The sequence below is a fragment of the Natator depressus genome, chromosome 18 (genome assembly GCF_965152275.1).
Source record: "Natator depressus isolate rNatDep1 chromosome 18, rNatDep2.hap1, whole genome shotgun sequence".
Classification (NCBI taxonomy): Eukaryota; Metazoa; Chordata; order Testudines; family Cheloniidae; genus Natator; species Natator depressus.
In genome coordinates this window covers 8,994,633-9,015,026 of record NC_134251.1, presented here as the reverse complement: position 1 = coordinate 9,015,026, position 20,394 = coordinate 8,994,633, and the positions used below count along the sequence as shown (strand labels likewise).

General features: G+C 46.7%; 1 protein-coding gene across 1 annotated transcript in view; it reads left to right on the top strand.

Moving 5' to 3' along the window:
• Positions 1–865: 865 nt before the first annotated feature.
• Positions 866–20,394, top strand: part of LOC142000830 (basic phospholipase A2 homolog Gln49-PLA2-like) — a 61,107-nt gene continuing 41,578 nt past the window's right edge. The window contains exons 1-5 of the transcript XR_012642330.1: positions 866–1,089; positions 4,381–4,473; positions 7,986–8,158; positions 8,767–8,870; positions 11,748–12,101. The gene's annotated coding sequence lies outside the window, so the exon portion shown is untranslated. Of the gene's footprint in view, positions 1,090–4,380; positions 4,474–7,985; positions 8,159–8,766; positions 8,871–11,747 lie in introns of the transcript that reaches the window.

Sequence of the window (20,394 nt, the reverse complement as noted above, 5' to 3'; positions counted from 1 at the left end):
TCCCAGGCCTCACGTCACCATGGTAACGCCCCGTGGTGTCACAACACAGCGCAGTGCGGGGGTGGCAGGGGCTCGGCCCCTCCGGGGTACGCTGCCCCCCCGGGAAATCCGTGAGGCTGCTCCGTGCACCTTGCCAGCTCTCAGCCCTCTTCCCTTAGTATTATGGGGAGGGGGGAATATTCCTGCTTAGGGCCCCCTGGGCTAGCACTGCCTCTGTGGCCGTGGTCCAGATGTGTACAGCACCTAGCGCACTGGGGGCGCAACCTAGGGTTGCCAGGCGTCCGGTTTTCGGCCAGCCAAAAAGGGGCCCTGGCGGCTCTCGTCAGCGCCGGTGATCAGGCCGCTAAAAGTCTGGTCGGTAGCACAGTGGGGTAAGGCAGGTTCCCTGGCTCCCCGTGGCTCCCAGAAGCAGCCGGCGTGTCCAGCTCCTAGGCACGGAAGCAGCCACTGGGGCTCTGCACGCTGCCCCCGCCCTGAGCGCCAGTTCTCCAGCTCCCATTGGCTGGTAACAGGCCAATGGGAGCTGCGGGGGCGGCACCTGCAGGTGTGGGCAGTGCACAGAGCCACTTGGCCCCTCCATCTAGGAGCCGGACATGTGGGCCGCTACCAGGGTCACCTGAGGTAAGCACTGCCCAGAGCCTGCACTCTGAATCCACTCCTGCACCAAAACTCCCTGGCCCAGCTTTGAGCTCCTTCCCATACTCCGCACACTCCAACCCCCAGCCCTACCCCTGAGCCCCCCTCATCCAAACTCCCTCCTGAAGCCCACATCCCACACTGCCTCCCAGCCCTGAGCCCCCTCCTGCACCCCAACCCCCTCATCCCCAGTCCCACCCCAGACTCCCCACCCGCAGCCAGTGTGGTCCTCCGTTCCCGGCCATTGGGAGCTGCAGGGGTGGTGCTTGCAGGCAAGAGCAGAGCAGAGATCTCTGCCCTCCAAGGGCCGTTGGGGCATGCTGGCCGCTTCCAGGAGTGGTGTGGGGCTGCGGCAGACCTGGAACCTGCTTTAGTGGCAGCCCCACTACACCATCAGAGATTGCAGTCGACTGGGAGAGTCCCCAGGATCGACTAATCGATTGCAGTTGACAGGTTAGTGACCACTGCTCTAGGGGAAGCAGGAGGGCTTTGGCTGGATTAAAGTTGTGGGGGGGTTATGCAGCCTGGTTTTGACCCAATCTGTTGGCTACCCCAGATGCTAGAATATATAAATAAGTGCATACCACACAGATCTCACACTATGCAAGCAGGAGTAAAATTATTTGGGGCCACGAAACAGATCTACTTTGCTACGCTGCATCATGTCAGAATGATGGGTTTGTTCCGTCATTGCAGTGTTGCACCACAACTCAGTGATGTTGTTAATTCATCTTCACCAGGTTGGATTTTGATGTTTGGTTTGTTGTGATTGTACCAGCCCCATTGTCAGTTTTGGGAGAGCAGCGGGATTGTCTTTCAGAACCTGCTGCTTTTAAAAATATGCAGTGCAAAGAAGGACATGTCACTTTAAAAAAAAATAGATGTTTCTGCTCTGCAATAGGATTTTGTTGAAAGTTCACAGACTTGCACAATGGCCAGGGTTGAAAATGTAGTGCCAGCTATGCAGAGGGTAAAAAGGTCTGAAAAATCAACCACCAAAAAGTAAGACGGGAAGGAGAGACCAAAGAGAAACCTAGAGGAAAAGAAGAACTAAATAAGGAACCTGTTTTTAAAGAGGATGGATAGAGAAATCCAGGAAATCAGATGGGGGAGGATAGACAAATCAGGAACACACACATCTGTATCTATATCAGGGTTATTGTGCCTGATTCTCCATTGCCTTTTAATTTGTGTCCCTGTTGACACCTAGGAAAAGGGGGTGTGAGATGCTTCCAAACCAGGAGGGGAACATTTTATACTCAGTTTAAAGTAACTCTTGCCACAGGTTGCAAGGCAATGGGGAATTGGGAGCACTAACAATGCTTCGCCCTAAAAGCACAAGGCACCACCACAAAACAACCAAAAGTAAGCACAGATCTAAAGAAAATAATGCACAAGAACAACTAAGGAAAAGAAATAGCATTTGATCTATGTTGGTGTGGCTTTTGCTATTGCAAAAGAATTATCAGGGGTCCAAAGTGAAAGGATCTTCTAAGATGGAAAATATACTTAATTTTTTTTAAGTTTATCGTCAGGATTGGTAGGTCCTATATTATATATTTATTTTGCTCTGAGGCTGTATAATGTCTCTAAATATTCTGAATTATTTTTAAGTCTGAAGTTTGGACCTCCATAAAAGAACAGCCCTTTTTAGAATTGTGGAAGCTTCATTCTTTGTATTTGAATGTAATATATAGCCATTAAAAACCAAGTTCTTCTTTGTTAAATATTGTGCCCGGACCTCAGCTGATGTAAATTGACATAGCTTCATTGAAGCAAAAGGCACTATGCCAACTTGTACTACTTGAGGATATGGCCCATTAACTTTGAAATCTGAGCTGACATTTTAAAAATCTCTAGCTATGAAAGTAATATGTAGAGTAGTTACAAAAAGAAAAGGAGTACTTGTGGCACCTTAGAGACTAACAAATTTATTTGAGCATAAGCTTTCGTGAGCTACAGCTCACTTCATCGAAAGCTTATGCTCAAATATATTTGTTAGTCTCTAAGGTGCCACAAGTACTCCTTTTCTTTTTGCGAATACAGACTAACACAGCTGCTACTCTGAAAGTAGTTACAAAGTAATATTAAATTCAGAAGGCTTATCTCAGACTTTAGTGAAAAAGTTAAATCTGTTTTAAAAAAATAGTTTTAAGTGACTGTTTATAGAGATCACTCCCTCCTTAACAGTGACAATAGGACGGATCAAGGATACTCCAAGGGGAAAAAGAAGCAAAATATTCAAACAAACAAATGAAGAACATACAGCAGTGTAAAGACAAATGATAGTGTTTTGGCTTCAGTTATGAAATCATATGTTTTACTATCAAGAATTCACACACAAGAGCCAAACTGAAGTTAGTGAAGTTTTACAGCAGGGTTGAATTTGGCCATTTGTTACTTTCTTATTCATGTACAAAGATTTCACATTAAAGGTTTATTTTATGGGACCATGTTCTCCTGTGGCTTGCTATGAGTAACCCTCCTTCCTTGTATCCTGTGGGGAAAGAATAGAACCCCTCGGCATTACCACGATGCTATTGTTTAGGTTTCCAATGCTACAGGGGAAATGTTTTCAATCCCAAATTAAATCTTTTCATTTACATTAAAAACAATTGAGAACACATATCTATTCATCTGGGGCCCAAACCTGAAGTCCTCCCTCAGGACCAGGTCTTCAGCTCCATTTACACCAGCTCAGGATATGGTGTTCAGTTTTCACTCTGTGGAGGATTTACTAAGACAAACACCCACTGAAATCAATGGGAGCTTTACCTGAGTGAGGTCTGTGTAAATATCAAGGGGTTAGTTCTGCCACCCTTAGTTATCTTGAATAATCTCTTATTTACGCAAGTAGTCCCATGGAGTTCATTGGGACTATCCACAGTGTAAGCTACTACCTGATGCAGGGAAGGGTATCAGAGTAAGGACCTCAGGATTAGGGCTTAATTCTCCTCTCATTCATACCAGTTTTAGACTGGTGTAATTCTATTGAGTTTGATTATGTTATTCTTGACTTACACCTGTGTAACTGAAAAAAATCAAGCTCAACCCTTTAAACCCCCCCTTTTAAAAACTGCAACACACCTTCAGTTTTGAGACCTGGAGGTACTTGTCTGTGTGTCTTTTTTCCATTGCTCAGACTATACAAATGATACCTGACTCAATATGTTTTACAGCTGCACTGCACAAAGAAGTACCTGTTCGATATTATTGACATTTTGATATCTCTGTATTTTCTTTTTCCTTTGTAAATGTTTCATGTTAACCAAATGCTTTACCCATTAACAAACATACATCTCTGAATTAACGGACGACTGGGTCTCCTAGTAAGGAGCAACAAATAGGTCATAAATAACTAAAGAGAAAAGAAACACGGATAAACTGGGACATCTACCCAACCAGTGTCAGAAGATCAAGGCGTATTGGCACACTAAACATAAATGAGGAAATACTGCTGAATAACAAACAGATTACAATAATGTGTCGGATCAAAGCATCTCAGAATGCTTGTCATATTCAAATTTACTGATCATCCTTCAGCAGGCATCTTCACTTTGACATCTCCGGCACACAGATGTTTACATTTAACACCACTGTTTGCTTGCTATGTTAAAAGGATCTTTTATCTATTGTCAATGGAATAATAAACTGCCCCAAATATTATTTAAACTCTGGGCTAATGATTCAGTGCAGATACACCTTTGAAGAGAAGGTTTGATTTTGTTTGCTCTCTATTTTCAGGTCCATCATAGAGATGAATATCCTGTTGATATTTGCTGTGTTTGTTGCCTGCTGTGATTATAAGAAAGTCTTTAAACTGGAACGTACATTGAGGTAATTTATGAGCTCCCAGATACCTGTAGTCCCCGGGCTTCAAAATTCATATTGGGTTTTCTTCTTAAGATGAACTAATCATTATTTCAGAGTAACAGCCATGTTAGTCTGTATTCGCAAAAAGAAAGGGAGGACTTGTGGCACCTTAGAGACTAACCAATTTATTTGAGCATGAGCTTTCGTGAGCTACAGCTCACTTCATCGGATGCATACTCTATTGTGCCTGAGTAACCTAACTGCTTTCTATGATGAGATAACTGGCTCTGTGGATGAGGGGAAAGCAGTGGACGTGTTATTCCTTGACTTTAGCAAAGCTTTTGATATGGTCTCCCACAGTATTCTTGTCAGCAAGTTAAAGAAGTATGGGCTGGATGAATGGACTACAAGGTGGATAGAAAGCTGGCTAGATCATCAGGCTCAACGGGTAGTGATCAATGGCTCCATGTCTAGTTGGCAGCCGGTATCAAGCGGAGTGCCCCAAGGGTCGGTTTTGTTCAATAGCTTCATTAATGATCTGGAGGATGGCATGGACTGCACCCTCAGCAAGTTTGCAGATGATACTAAACTGGGAGGAGTGGTAGATAAGCTGGAGGGTATGGATAGGATACAGAGGGACCTAGACAAATTAGAGGATTGGGCCAAAAGAAATCTGATGAGGTTCAACAAGGACAAGTGTACCAAGTGCACGTAGGACGGAAGAATCCCATGCACTGCTACAGACTAGGGACCGAGTGGCTAGGCAGCAGTTCTGCAGAAAAGGACCTAGGGGCTACAGTGGACGAGAAGATGGATATGAGTCCACAGTTTGCCCTTGTTGACAAGAAGGCTAATGGCATTTTGGGCTGCTTTCCCTTTAGGAAAGTAGGAGCACTGCCAGCAGATCGAGGGACGTGATCGTTCCCCTCTATTGGACATTGGTGAGGCCTCATCTGGAGTACTGTGTCCAGTTTTGGGCCCCACACTACAACAAAATGTGGAGGGCAACAAAAATGATTAGGGGACTGGAACACATGACTTATGAGGAGAGGCTGAGGGAACTGGGGATGTTTAGTCTTCAGAAGAGAAGAATGAGGGGGGATTTGATAGCTGCTTTCAACTACCTGAAAGGGGGTTCCAAAGAGGATGGATCTAGACTGTTCTCAGTGGTAGCAGATGACAGAACAAGGAGTAATGGTCTCAAGTTGCAGTGGGGGAGATTTAGGTTGGATATTAGGAAAAACTTTTTCACTACGAGGGTGGTGAAACACTGGAATGTGTTACCTAGGGAGGTGGTGGAATCTCCCTCCCTAGAAGTTTTTAAGGTCAGGCTTGACAAAGCCCTGGCTGGGATGATTTAGTTGGGGTTGGTCCTGCTTTGAGCAGGGGGTTGCACTAGATGACCTCCTGAGGTCCCTTCCAACCCTGATATTCTATGATTCAGCACTTGTTTAAATTAAGCCTTGGTGAATCCATGCTGACTGTTCCTGATCACTTTCCTCTCCTCTACGTGTTTTAAAATTGATTCCTTGAGGACCTGATTTTTCCAGGATTTTTCCAGGGACTGAAGTGAGGCTGACTGGCTTGTAGTTCCCCAGATCCTTCTCCTTCCCTTTTTTAAAGATGGGCACTACATTAGCCTTTTTCCAGTCATCCGGGACCTCCCCCGATCACCATGAGTTTTCAAACATAATGGCCAATCGCTCTGCAGTCACATCTGCCAACTCCTTTAGCACCCTCAGATGCAGCGCATCCAGCCGCATGGACTTGTGCTCATCCAGCTTTTCTAAATAGCCCTGAACCACTGCTTTCTCCACAGAGGGCTAGTCACCTCCTCCCCATACTGTGCTGCCCAGTGCAGTAGTCTGGGAGCTGACCTTGTTCGTGAAAACTGTTAGGGGGCTTATTCATTCACCCACTTACTTCCCTGGTCCTTCTCTCATGAACAGAGAGTAACAATACCCGAAGTCCAAAGGTGCAAACAATTCGATGTTTATTGGGGTGAACTTCCAGCAAGCATGACTCTAGTTTCCTTCCTTGGTGTCCCCCTTCCCAGCTCTGACACCACAGAGGCTTACCTGTGTCGCTGTTCCCATTTCCCCCTTTAGCTAAACATGATTCCAATTTCCCCACCCCCATTCCCATTCCCATCCCCCCCCACCCACCCACTCACTCACTCACTCACTCACTTCCTGATTGACTACAGACTATATAGTAAAACTTGAGTTCAGCTTAGCTATAGCTTAACCAATCATTTTAACTAACCAATCCTAACATATTGTAACATGATTATGTAACCAATTATATCCCACCACCTTAATTAGTTTACACCCAGCAAAATTAATTTTTTTGAAGCAGACAGAAACAATCACAGAACCAGACAGAGATTATACAGACAAACAATGGGGAAATGGGGACTACAGTGATAGAACAAACACAGAAATTAGGATTTCACATCCCAGCTATTGATAAGTGAGTTCTTGCCAGACAGGATGCTATCAGACTAAGTTTCCTTTTACATCTTCTAGGCACTTCCCTTTCTCTGGAGGTGATAGGCATTATCAGGACAGGATTGTATTCCTAACAGCCCAATAGCACCTTATTTCAATGTGACTAGTTTGGAATGTGAGGATGTGACCAGTTGCTTCCCAGCTTATGGCTGCCTCTGCTGCTTAGCCAAAGGCCTTAGCCTAAGCACAGGGCCTCAGACTGTCACAGTAAGAGAAGGACCTTACACTGGCAGAAAGTGATTTTGATTCTTTCTTTTATACCTCTATAACTAGCCAAGTGATAAGAATACACCTAAATTCTTAGAGTACAGGCCTTTACAGACAGGCCTGAGTATCTATATCCTAACAAAGACAGAGGCAAAAAAAACATTGAATACATTAGCTTTTTCAACATCCTCTGTCACCTTTTAAATTCCATGGGAGCTGTGGGTGCTTAACACCTCTTTAAATCTGGCCCCATTTGACTTGCCAAGGTCGCTGGAGGAGTCAGGATCTGAGTTCCTGGGTCTCCTTCCTGTGCACAGATCTCTGGGTTATGCCTTTCTCAAAGGACTGCAAAGCTTTTGCTAAAAGCTTTATGAAGAACCTAAAGATTGGTACAGTTAATTTTAAAGGGAAAGCAGTAAATTCCATTTCACTGCCAGTTCCTATGTCTAGGGTTCTGTGTTTTCACTGCAACAGTTGCTAATATCACAAGCACCTAAACCAGATCAAGGAGCTGTTATTTTATATGCCAGCAGCATCTGAAACACCAGTGCCAATGTAGAATCCTGAACGCAGATCCTAGCAGGTAAGTAAATAGGAAACTGATTTACAAATATTCCATTTGAGCTTGTATTTGTTGATAATTTCCCAGACTACACATACATTTTGCTATTGCTCTGGGATTTTAAACTATTTTTGTTAAGCTTTGCAATTTACCTATATCTCTTCTGCTTAATCGTTTTGAACATTGGTCCTAGTCCTATAGAGGGGACATTTACCTCCCTTCCAGTGAATTTAATGTTTCTCTTTGTTCTTTTACAGATGTCGGCATGGCACATGGGAGTGCTTTGGAGTTTAACAAAATGATTAAAGCCGCTACTGGGAAATGTGCCCTGTTATAGATGTTACTGTGGATTAGGTGGAAAGGAAACTGCACTAGATGTTACTGAAAGGAGCAGCATAATTCTGTCTAGCTACAGAAAACACTTTTCAGGGTAAGAGCCAGCTACTATCTGTCTGGGGTGAGGAAGAAATTTCCCCTAAGGGCAGGTTATTTTGTAATTGTCCCGTATGGGTTTTTTGCACCTTCCTCTGAAATATCTGGTGCTGGCCGCTGTCTGAAGCCTCTGTTCTTCACAATCACATTCAAGGGCGCAAGCTTAACTCTGACCTTAGCAAATTTAAGATACTGTATTGGGAGGCGTGCTGTCACTTTAAAAGTCTACCCAAAAAGGTGGGGGGTAAGAGGGTAAAGTGTCTAAATATTAACGGAGGGACTGGATGTGTGCATCATGAGTACTTGTATGCTGGCACTGAAAGACGGTTTATTGTGCAGATGACGAGTCTATAACTGTATTTGGGTATAGTGGGGTTTGGGTGGTAGGGCATGTGAATTGTGGTTGTCTTGGGCATTAATTTTGCCTTACCTGGTGGTGACCTTTTCCCTATAAGGCTTGCATATCTTTTTACTCCAGTTTAGGGTTGAGGGAGAAGGTGTGAGATGAAAAGAGTAAAATATCCCAATTCTCATATATAATGCAGTGTAGAGAAAATTTTGAAACTTTGTGACACAGGCCTGATTTTTGTATGTTTCTCCCTCAAGGTGCTGCTATGTCCCTCACTGCTGTTAAGGCAAACCAAGAGAAAAGAAATTTAAGCCTGTACTGACTAAATAGAAGTTCAGCATCAGCGATGGAAAAATCTTCAGTGAGTACTTTTCTGCTGCATAGACAAATTGCATTGCAGTTTCTTTGTTTCTCTGAAGTCTGTCTCCATTTTATCTTTGGATTAATGTTAGAGGGGGCCTGGAAAAGCCAAAATAGTGAAAATTGTTCGAAGGGCTGGTCAAATGTAGCTACAAACAGCATGTGACCAAGGGTAGAAAGAAATGTCGGCTCTCTGTGGTGATGCTGCTACAAAAACATCCCAGCATGCAGTAACGCCAGAGGGTCACCTCTTTGCCCCAAAACTGTGTAGTAAGCTCAAGAATATAAATTCCTTCCCAAGTTTAAGATAATATCCCTCGCTTGATAGCTTGTATTTGGCTGTATTGCATGCTGGGATGTTTTTACAGCAGTATCCCCACATAGAAAGCTGTTTTTTCTCTTCTTTGTAAGCTTGGTCACATACTGTAAGTAGCTTGGTCTAGATAGATAAGTTCTATGCAATATTAAGTGATAGGCAGACTGAAACATATACATGGTAATACATACTCACACACACACATGATTGTGGGGGAATAACATAATAATAATAGTGGAAAATAGCATACAAAGGACCAGATTCATCCCTATGATAACTCCATTGACTACTGCAGATTTGCGGAATGTAGTTGGCCCATTGGCTGTTATGTTCGATACTAAAAAAGAAAAGGAGGACTTGTGGCACCTTAGAGACTAGTCTCTAAGGTGCCACAAGTCCTCCTTTTCTTTTTGCGAATACAGACTAACACGGCTGCTACTCTGAAATTTTCAATACTGTTTGTACAAATACATAGTAAGAATATCTCCTCTCAGCCTTCAGCATCATCCCCACCCACTAACTAAATCAGCTCATTAAAGCAGGTACAGAAGTGTGCTTGTTAAACTTTTCTAGAATGTAACCTCCTGAATACTCCATTGTTTTTCTTTTAATCTTTCTAAGAATTCCAGCTCTGAGTGATCAAACATATATAGCTATTGCTATCTTTTTGGTGGCTCATACACAAGGCCTTCAACTGAAACCCCACCTGCTGTGCTGAGTGGCAAGCAAGAAATTGCACCCTGTGGTGGCTGCCTAAGTAACCAGCAGAGCTAGAGATAAGGAATGTACACAGTGAAACAGCAACGTAAAAACCTTCAGCATGTCCACCATGCTGCACATTACAGAGGTTGACACTGTCAAATCTTGTAGTGTAGCTACAAATCAAAGTGCTTGGGTAAAGACTCCTCTTCAACCCTACTTCTCTTCACTTTGTGAATATAAAACTAATCTGTGGGCTCATTCTCCTCTCACATTGGTGCAAACCCACAATGAGGTCAAAATTGATTCCTGTATTCCCTTTGGTAGATGGCTTTGTGCACTGTTAGACTCCACAAGGAGAGCTGTGTGTTATTTGGGGCCCCTTGTGCTTTGAGGGTCAAGATCAGCTGGGATGCTTGAGCTGACGGGGCATAGATTTGCATGTCAGCAGGCTGGCAGTATGGTGTTCGTGGTGACTCTGGAACTCAGCCACCCATGCACCCATCCCCTTTATGCGGCAGAGTCTGCGTTTCATGACCTTTCAGGTATTTGCAAAGATCAGCTGTTTCCTCAGGCATTTCCTCAGGGGGCTGCTTGGGTGGGGAAGGCATGTTTCAGTGGAAGTGGGAGGAAAGGTTGTCAATTTCCAGTGTGTCAGTGATACTGACCATTGATGTGTGCTTACGTTGTTTTATTCAACGTGCCAAGAAATGCTGTCCTCCAATGAATACCCTCTGGGCCCCTGCAGGTGCTACTGGCTCTGCACACCCACAGGGGACACCTGTGCAGGGGGCATTCAGGGTGGGAGGGGAAATAGGACATGGGGTTCTTATGCCCTAGTGATTCTGGCTCATAGGGGCCATTGCCGCTGGGGTTCATCTTAGTGCCAGGGGTCAAACTGGCCTCAGCAGCCTTGAAATTGGCAAGGCACAGGGCACCTCCCCTTCTGAGCCCTGTCTCAGCCCTTATACCAGCACAGTGATGAGCTTCAGCCAAGCAGAGGTACCCACACTGAAATCCAAAACCTACATAAATTATCCATAAAATAGTACAGGGAGAATAGTGACGATGCAGAAAAGGGAATCAGTGATAAGGACTCTCTGAATATATAATTTGGAGGCAAAAACTTGTATTTATTAGAAAAGAGATTAGTGATAATACTTTTGTCCTCCTGATCTAAAGATCTCAAATTCCTTTCCGAACATTAACGAATTCAATGTCATGGCAACTCTTCCCCCTCCATGCACTACAGAAGTGTGTATGTAGCTAATACTAATACGTGATCATTAATACACGTATTAATAAGATGCATCCGATGAAGTGAGCTGTAGCTCACGAAAGCTTATGCTCAAATAAATTGGTTAGTCTCTAAGGTGCCACAAGTCCTCCTTTTCTTTTTGCGAATACAGACTAACATGGCTGTAACTCTGAAATAGTACTGTGTCATGCAAATAATCCACTAGATGTCAGATTTGCTCCACATTTATCGATCTCATTTAGCAGAACCTTCTGCCCCATTGTACAAGGCTGTAGGTGTTTTCCATTCACAGTTCCAGGCCACTCACTGTGTGATATGCCTGTGGTCAGAGAGGAACAGTTACAAGTTCCTAGGTCACCCTACAGGGACTGGAGCGCCTTCTAACTGAGATGCCTTTGTGGCCCTCTAGATGTCCATCATAAGGTACATTTGGGGCTGCTGAGATAAGGGGGCATCCCCTATCCCTAGGTCTGAACTCTCATTGGGAACATTTGCCAGCCTGTAGCTGGAAGCCCAGTACTGATCACAAAATTGTACATTAGCAAAGATAACAATGGCAATATTGGAAAAGTCTCTAAAGGTCATTATCTATGTGTCCCTTCTAGGCAGTGACCAGAGCCAGTGCAGGAGAGAGGCCTGTTTATGCCACAGGAGCACAGCCCTCTGCTTCCAGAGGATCCTGGTTACTTACAATATATCCTACTGGGTCTATTCAAACAGGCCTTGCAATGGAAGCAAAGCCAGCTGTTAAGCAGGGCTGCCCCGCCCTGGAGGTTTGCAGTTGTTGATTGGCTGTGCTCATTTTTAAGGGAGAAATCAAACAAGAAATGCCTGATGCAGAACCCTGAGCCTTTGGAGCCATCCACTCAGCTGCGTCCCAAAGTCTTACCCGGGGATCATGTATCAATATTCAGACAGCGAGGGTAGCACATCCACTAGTGTGAGATCACAGGTGTGTGTACAAGGAGATCACTTTGTTAGCAATCTTCTAGACCCCATAGCCACCTTGGGAGGTGCCAACTTTTGCTTTTTTCTCTTTCTGGCATTTCTATAGCACCTTGGCTTCATGTCACAGTAAAAAGAATGGAATAAATTGCACCGGAAAGGATCTGCAGTGTTTCCAGGGATCTTTGTCAATGGTAAAATACAACAGCCTCCTCGCCCGCTTTATTATGGCCTGAGAAGAGGGGGGAATCAAGAGTGAGGGGATAATGTGGAGGCCCAGACACAGGAATTGGAGCACTCAGGATGCATGGGGGGCTTATTTACTCTACAAAAAGTAGTGATAAGAGTAAGCCACAGGGCTGATGCATCCATCTCTGGGGTGGAACACAGCAGCTATTTAAAACCCACACAAACATTGCATGGCAGTTCTGGGCAGAAGACTTTATTTTAAACTTGATGGGGGGATAGCTAGGCCATATGTATCTTTCCAAAGGGGATTTTGCCAGGACCCTGCCAGCAGGCACTCCCACACACAGATAGTCATCCTGCCAGGAGGTACAGAAATGGACATGGGCCCACAGTCACACTGCTGGGGTGAAGACTCCCGCACTGGCACTGATGGATGATAAGGAAACATGCTGATCATCTAAAAAAGAACCTGGAGCACATCATTGGAATCGCCTGGCCTTACAATTCAGCACTATTGAATAGCCACTGTAAACTGTGACAGACTCTTCCACGTTAGCCCAGCTGTTTTAAGTCTGCCAGGTCCCTATCTATGTACTTATGTGGCCTCCACAACTGTAACATAAGAGTATCTCACACTCTTTAATATATTTATCCTGACAACATCCCTGTACGATTATCCCTGTTTTACAGATGGGAGCTGAGGCACAGAAAGACTAAGGGCCAGATTTTTAAAGGTATTTAGGCACCTCCTATTAAAATCAATGGGAGTTAGGCACCTAAACACCCAGCCCTAAGTGACAGGTCCAAGCTTGCACAGGAGGTCTGTGGCAGAGCAAGAAATTGAATCCAGGGCTTGAGCTAGGATCCTAACCAGTGCGTGGACTAGTCTTCCTCTCATCTTACAAGTTATTCTTTGCAGAGCCAGGCAGCAGGAGGGCACAGTCATGGCTACTGAGCACGCTCTATTCACCATTAGGCAGTCAAAGCATTGCTCCTCCATATTGGGTATGCAGCAATCCACAGGTATAATGGCCGTGGTTAATTGGATATGCTTGTAACTGTTTAAAAATTACAAAGAGTTTAATTATTACAAGAAAACAGAGTGCAATGAGTATAAGTAATGTATTATTATCAGTCATAGGGACCAACCAAGAATGGGTCAACAAACTTCCAGTGATTTTCATTGACATTAATGGAAGTTAGGAGCCTACATACCTTTGTGGATCTAGGCTTTACAATCTAAAAAGACAGGGTAGATACAGGGTAGGTGTGATGGGGCATGTGCCCCACACTGGCAAATAAAGGGTTACAATGGAGTCTGGGGGTGCAACTAGCCTATTCAGTGGCACCTGGAAGAGAAACAGCTAATTAAGGATTAGACCCAGCTGGGGAGAACCAGACTGGGTGGGCCTATAAGGGAAGGCCTGCAGGGGCCAATGGGTGAGGCTCTAGTAGGGAGTTTATACCCTGTGACAGGCCCTGAAAGGAGAAGGGGGTCTAGGCAGCTGCCAGAGAAGCTAGGAGTTACCCAGAGAAAGTTTCTTAGCACAGACTGAGACAAACTGTGTAGAGAGCTGATACTGCAGGGAGAGGGGGCTGGTGAGTACAGCTCCATGATAGACGCCTGCAAGCAGGTGAAGGTGGGAAGTAGTCCAGGGAGCTGGTGAGGATTCATAAGAAATAGACCCTAGCTGCTTCTCAGAAGAATCCTGGATAAGAACCCAGAGGAAAGCATTCTCCTACACTCCCCTGCCCTGCCCCCCCCACCCCCCCACCCCATGGGAGAGGACATAAGCTATGGGAAAGGCTACAAGGAGGGGCTGAAGGCCTGCTCAGTGGTCACTAGTCTCTGGGTTTTTGTTTGAACTTCTTTTAGTTACCGCAGAAGGGGACTGTGCTGAAAGGGGACCTGGCGGGAGGGCTGGGACATGAAAGATACTGACTGGAGTAGAATTAAAACAGCAATCAGTAGGGAGTGCTATAACCAAGGACCTGGCCATGCCCTCTCCTGAGGCCTGGAGCTGCTGTGTCAGTGAGGGCAATAGCTTACAGCAGGGAAGCCATGCGGTGGTGGCACATGTCATGTTAGCTCCAAGGTGGTGGGGTGGGGTGGTTTTTTTGTGTGTTTGTTTTTTTCCTTTCTGGTGGTGAGCTTTCGTTGGGAGGGGATTGTTAACTCGAAAGTTAGGAACCAGGAGAGTAGGGTGAAGCCGGGGAGAAAAGGGAGGTGTGGAATGAGGCTGAGGTGGGAGGAGGTTCGGATAAACAGCCAATTATGCACAGAGAGAAAATCTGTTAAAAACCGAAGAATGTGTTTTCAGTGTCTGCGGGTCCCTGGATGACCTGCTTTTTGCAGCTGTTCTGCCGGCTTGTGTAGTCATCCCAAACTCAAGACGCTAATCTCTATTCCATGTCATTGGTACCTTATGATAGCAGGATAAGGTCAAAATCCACCTTCCATTGTAGCCTCCCTCTACCTCATTTATCAGTCACTCAGAACTTCCTCAAATACCTTCCTTTAGGGCTGAAATTTCCATGCTTGAACTCTCACCGGAGGTGAATTTCTGAAACCCCTTTGAAGGCCTGGTACTTTCCATGCTTGTTCTCCACGGATGGTCAATTTCAAGCATCCATCGGCCTTTTTTTGAGTTCTGCACGTGTACACAAATAACAAGTAGAGCAGGGTTGGGTAAACTACGTCCTGCAGGCTGGATCTGGCCCGCTAGCTGTTTTAATCCAGCCCTCGAGCTCCTGCTGGGGAGGGCAGTCTGGGGCTGGCCCTGTTCCGGCGCTCCAGCTGGGGAGCATGGTTGGGGGCCACTCCACACAGCTCCTGGAAGCAGCGGCATGGCCCCCCTCCAGCTCCTACACGTAGGGGAAACCAAGAGGCTCCACTCTGCATGCTGCCCCTACCCCAAGTGCCGCCCCGACATCTCCCATTGGCCGGGAACCGTGGCCAATGGGACCTGCAGGGGCAGTGCCTGCGGGTGGGACAGCCGCACCTCTGTGTGGGAGCTGGAGAAGGGACATGCCACTGCTTCTGGGAGCCACTTGAGGTAAGCACTTCCTGAAGCCTGCGCCCCTTAGTCCCCCCCCCGCCCGAACCCCCTGCCCCAGCCCTGATCCCCCTCCCATCCTCCAAACCCCTCATTCCCAGCCTCGAGCACCCTCCTGCACCCCAAACCTCTCATCCCCAGCCCGCACCCCAGCTGGAGCCCTCACCCACCCCCATGCCCCAAACCCCTGCCACAGCCCTCATCCCTCGCCTGCCCTCTGAACCCCTCGGTCCCAGCCCAAAGCACCCTCCTGCACCCCAAACCCCTCATCCCCCAGCCCCACTCCAGAGCCTGCACCCCCAGACGGAGCCCACACCCTACCCCAGCCCGGAGTCCCCTCCCGCACCCTGAACTCCACATTTCTGGCCCCACCCCGGATCCTGCTTCCTCAACCAGAGCCCTTCCCTCCTCCCACACCCCAACCCCAATTTTGTGAGTATTCATGGCCCGCCATACAATTTCTATTCCCAGATGTGGCCCTTGGGCCAAAAAGTTTGCCCACCCCTGAAGCAGAGCACTTACCTCCCCTTTGTGCTAGTCTGGTGTAGGTGCTAATGCAACATAAGGACTAGCCTGTGATCTTAGGTTATGTGTCTGTGCATGGTAGGAAGGAGGAGTAAATGCTGATTTACTGCAGTTGAGGATCTGGCCTACAATTTAAACTTGGCTTGGTGGCGGGTGTGTCTGTCAGTCTCTCTCTCCCTTTTTGAGAGCCCAAGAGGTACAGCACCAGCAGAGTTAGTCCTCTTGGTACTGCTCCTCAGAGGGTTTAACTGGGTGAATGGCGACAACTGTACAGCTCGCTAATATCCTACCTGAGCAACTTCATGTCCATCGCTACTGATCCCTCTACAGACAGGGTATGTACAAGCCAGCACCTTCTATTGCTTTAGCTGTCCCCAGGGAAGAGATTGGTTCACTTGGTAGCTTGATGGTCTCTTTGAGGAAGGGGCTAGGAGTACTTTGGAAAGAGGAAACATCTTGCTTTGCAATCTGTTGTGTAGCCAGATGGCGAGTAAAACTTTATTTAGCAACTGGGGGTAGATCCTTTGCAGAAGAAATTGAAGTAATAGCGGTATCCTTTGTGATAGCTGCTTGCTTCCTTTCTGAAACACAGGACCGCTGTCCGGTCACATTCACATGCTCGCTTTGCACACGTGGCATTATTTGTGTTCCCTGCAGGAACAAAAGCATTTCTCACTCCAGAACTCTTGTGCGGTAACTAAAAGGCAAGGGACCCACTCGGAGGCCAAGCGCTGAGCAGCTTGTTCCTTCCCTGACCTTCAGCGCTCCAGATGCATGGATGAGGTTTAGCAAAAGAGGAACGAGGCAGCCCTGTTGCTGTAACGCTGCCGGGAATGTTGCAACACTGCAGAGTTCCCAGCTGCTGCCATGCCAATAGCAGTGGTGCCATCAGCACTGGGTTCACTGCTCCATCGCCAGCTTAGGTGCCTTTCCAAACCAGCAGAGTGCAGCCGATTCTCCCCTGCCTCGTGTAGCCCGCTGGTGAGTGCGAGTTACAGGCCCCTGCTCCGTACCAATCCCCAGAGGCTATGTGGTGTTACTGCCCCAGCTACAGAGCTGTAGCAGCTCATGCATTTCACTCCGGAGGTCCCCGGCTCAGTTCCCAGTGTGTTGGCCAAGATGGCAGCTCTGACCATTGCAGTCAGTCACGTCCACTTGGGCGTTGTGGGTATAAAATGCTAGAAAATCAGACTGGCAACATTTTACACCCATCTTCGTAGGTGTAAATACAGTGACCAATGAGGCCCAGTGGCTCTGGCACTGCAGCACTGGAACGCAAAGGCCCTGCGATCCATCACAGCTGCCTGCACTGGAACTGGCATTCAGTCAGTCACAGCTCAGAGGTCCTTAACGGTTGTCCTGTCCACTTGCTCTGTAAGATGTCCCCCTAATTGCCTTGGAGGTTGTGGGGAGGAACCAGAAGGACCAGAAGTACTTCCACTCCCCCCCCCCCCCCCCCAAATCCCTAGCTATCCTGTAAGTGCTTTGCTTCTTCCCAAAAGCCCCTCTGACTGTTTCTCTTTAGGACACCTTTGTTCCAATGTCATTGTAAAAGGTTAAAGCAAGAGAACAAGGTCTCAGGTAGATCACCACGGTATCCGTGGCCATTTTAGCCATGCAGAAAATGCTACTCACAGCACATAACATCTTTGTTGATGATGGAGTATCGATAATGATCGAAAAATGGGTGACAGCTCTGGTTGGTTAACTCCTTATAGCAGCAGTCATGGGCATGACAGCACCTTCAGGGAGATGGAAACACAGGAGTGGGGTGGAGAATGTGACCAGGTGAAGTAATGGCCAACATCACCACTACTAGAGGGGAGAGTGTGAGCGAGCCTCCCAAGGAACAGAGTTTGGTCTTGGTTGGGAAAAGCCCCTAGCAGCCCAGATGTTTATCCCAAGTGACGGTCTTAGCTCTGCTCTGTGCCTCAAATCCAGCTCCTGTCCAAAGCTGGGTGAAACTTTTTGAACAAAACTTTTTTTTCAGCAAAAAATGCAGATGTGGGTTGACTGGAACATTTTGTGAATTGGTGTTGAATTTGCTGAATAGTTTTGGTTGGGGGTGGAGCCTTCAAAACTATTTAGGAAAAAATTGAAAAAACTTCAAAATGGACTGTTCTGATTTTTTTGATTCATAGCTGTTTTAAAATGTCCTTCAATTTTAATTTAAAAAAACCCTAACAAGCCAAAAATCAAATCTAAACAAAACATTTAGTTCAACCTAAAACAACTTTCTGATCTGCCAAAACATTAAAGTTTGTTCAGGAGGTGGGGTGGGGGGGTTGATTGAAATGATTGGGGGGGGGGCGGGAGGGGAGACTGAACCAAAAAAATCCATTAGATTGAAAACTTCCTGGGGCAGAGCCTGTCTTTGTTCTGTGTATGTACAGCACCTAGCACGGAGGAGCCTATCCTGAACCAGGACCCCAGTGTGGTATAATACAAATAAATACTACCACTAATCACAGGGTTCTACTGGCCCTTTTAAGATTCTGGGGATGAATCACCCCAGTGTGCCTTGACTACAAAGGAGTTTCCATTCTCACATACTCTGGAGAGTTGAGGCGCTCTGCCCCAGATGCTAAAGGGCTTAGTGCAGTTACAACCCTAGGATTTAGGTGCCCAGCTAACTAAATCAGTGCATTGCAAAAATTAGTATTGATACCAGCAGCACTGACCTGAACCAAAACTTACCAGTCTGTCTTATCCAGAGGCTGCCCTCTCCCACCGAGTCCACAGTGGCATCCATACCCATTATAGGAAATTAAGGCACTTTTCCTAGTAATTCTCCGGATCATGAATTTGAAATTGAGGAGGCTGCTGTGGATCATGGTCAAAACTGCGAAAGAGCAGAAAGCGCTTTTCAGGACTTTTCCAAGCAGATGTTTTGCCTTCAAGGAGAATCATTTCCCTGGTCCCTCACCTGACGTACAGAGGGAGGTCAAAATCACTAAGTATTTAGTGACTAAGGGGAGGCTTTTACTGCTTCTGCTTTCATGTTAGCTATAACCTAGCACAGGGAGGGAGGGTAGTCTACTGGTCAAACTATTGCCAGGGACTCAGGAGATATAGGTTCAATTCCTGCTCTGCTACAGATTCAGTGTGTGACCTTGAGCAAGTCACTTAGGGCTGAATGTGCAAAAGGAGTTAGGTGCCCAAACCCCGGTTCCACGACCATGTGATGCTCAAAAGTCCTGCTGAAATCCTGTAGGTGCCTAAATGTCTATCTGTTCTTTCTTCTTTTTTTTTTTCTCCCTCCCCCTCCCGCCCCTTGGTTTGGAGGTTTTCTTATTTTTGCAGTACAAGTTCCCTCAGCGCCTGTGTTTTGTCTCTGAGCATGTGCACTGCTGCTTCTCCGGGGGGGTCCAGATGTTTATCTCCCACCTAAGCCCCAGAGTGATTCACAAACCAGGGGCATTCAGCCACCTGATTTGCACATGGGGCCTGATCCGGTAGGGATGCTCAGAGGTCTCTTCACAGGCAAGTTCAGATCAGGCCCCTCAGGCAAGTTCATACAGAATAGGGGAGGGGGCAGGGCGCCGGATGACAACACTATGCCTTGAACTTTTAGCCCAGTGGTTAGGGTGCTCACCTTGGATGTGGGAAACCTTTGTTCAAGTCCCCCCTCCACCTGAAGGGGAGAAGGGGTTTGAACAGGGAGTGCTCTAACCATTGGACTATGGCGTATTCTGATGTGGGGAAATCCCTCAATCTCTCCTGTTGAATCTGTTGCACTGTGGATAACTAGGGTCAATGAAGCAGAGGGCCTGGGTCTCCCACATCCTGGGGGAATGCCCTTATCCCTGTGAGTGGGGTGGGGCTTAGCACACACACCCTGGTCCGCACCGCCCATCGCCTACCTTAGGAACTCCCTGCCGATCATGCTGGGTTTGTGGTTCGGGGTCACAGGCACCCATCTCTCCCCGCTCATTGCAGAGAAGCGTAGGTGCCTAACTCAGGCTTTGTGTATCGCAGTGATTTCTCCCAGGTACCTAATGCCTCTCATGCATTCAGGCCTTAATCTCTCTGCGTCGGTTCCCTTTCTATATTAGGGTGGTCATAGATCTTTCCTTCCTCACGTGGGTGCTGGGAGGCACTTGGATGCCAGGGTAATAGGGGCTATATAAATAGCTCATCTGCCCTGGCACTGTTTTCTGCCTGTCACTGAAATAGTCTCATGATCTCGACCAGACAGTCAGGGGTAGCTTAGAAGCTAACAGCAGCTGTGACTCAAACTGATGCCCCCAGGTATATGGGGGGCTGAGCTGTGAACAGATGGGCTTGTTTTGAGGGGCTGCGATGCCCTCTGCTGTACGCAGTACAAACAAGCTAGTCCCCCATCCGCCCCGGCGCAGTTCCAAGGCATCTGATGAGGATGTGACCGTCTCCTAGCAGAAAGGAGCATCTATAGTGATAGGCACCAGTGCAGAAGGGGTGGAGGAAAGCGTAATGTTAGACCACGTCCTGCAAGGTGGAACTGACCCTTAACCCCAGTGGAGGGGTTCAGCAGTGTTGTTTCTTATGCAATTCTTTA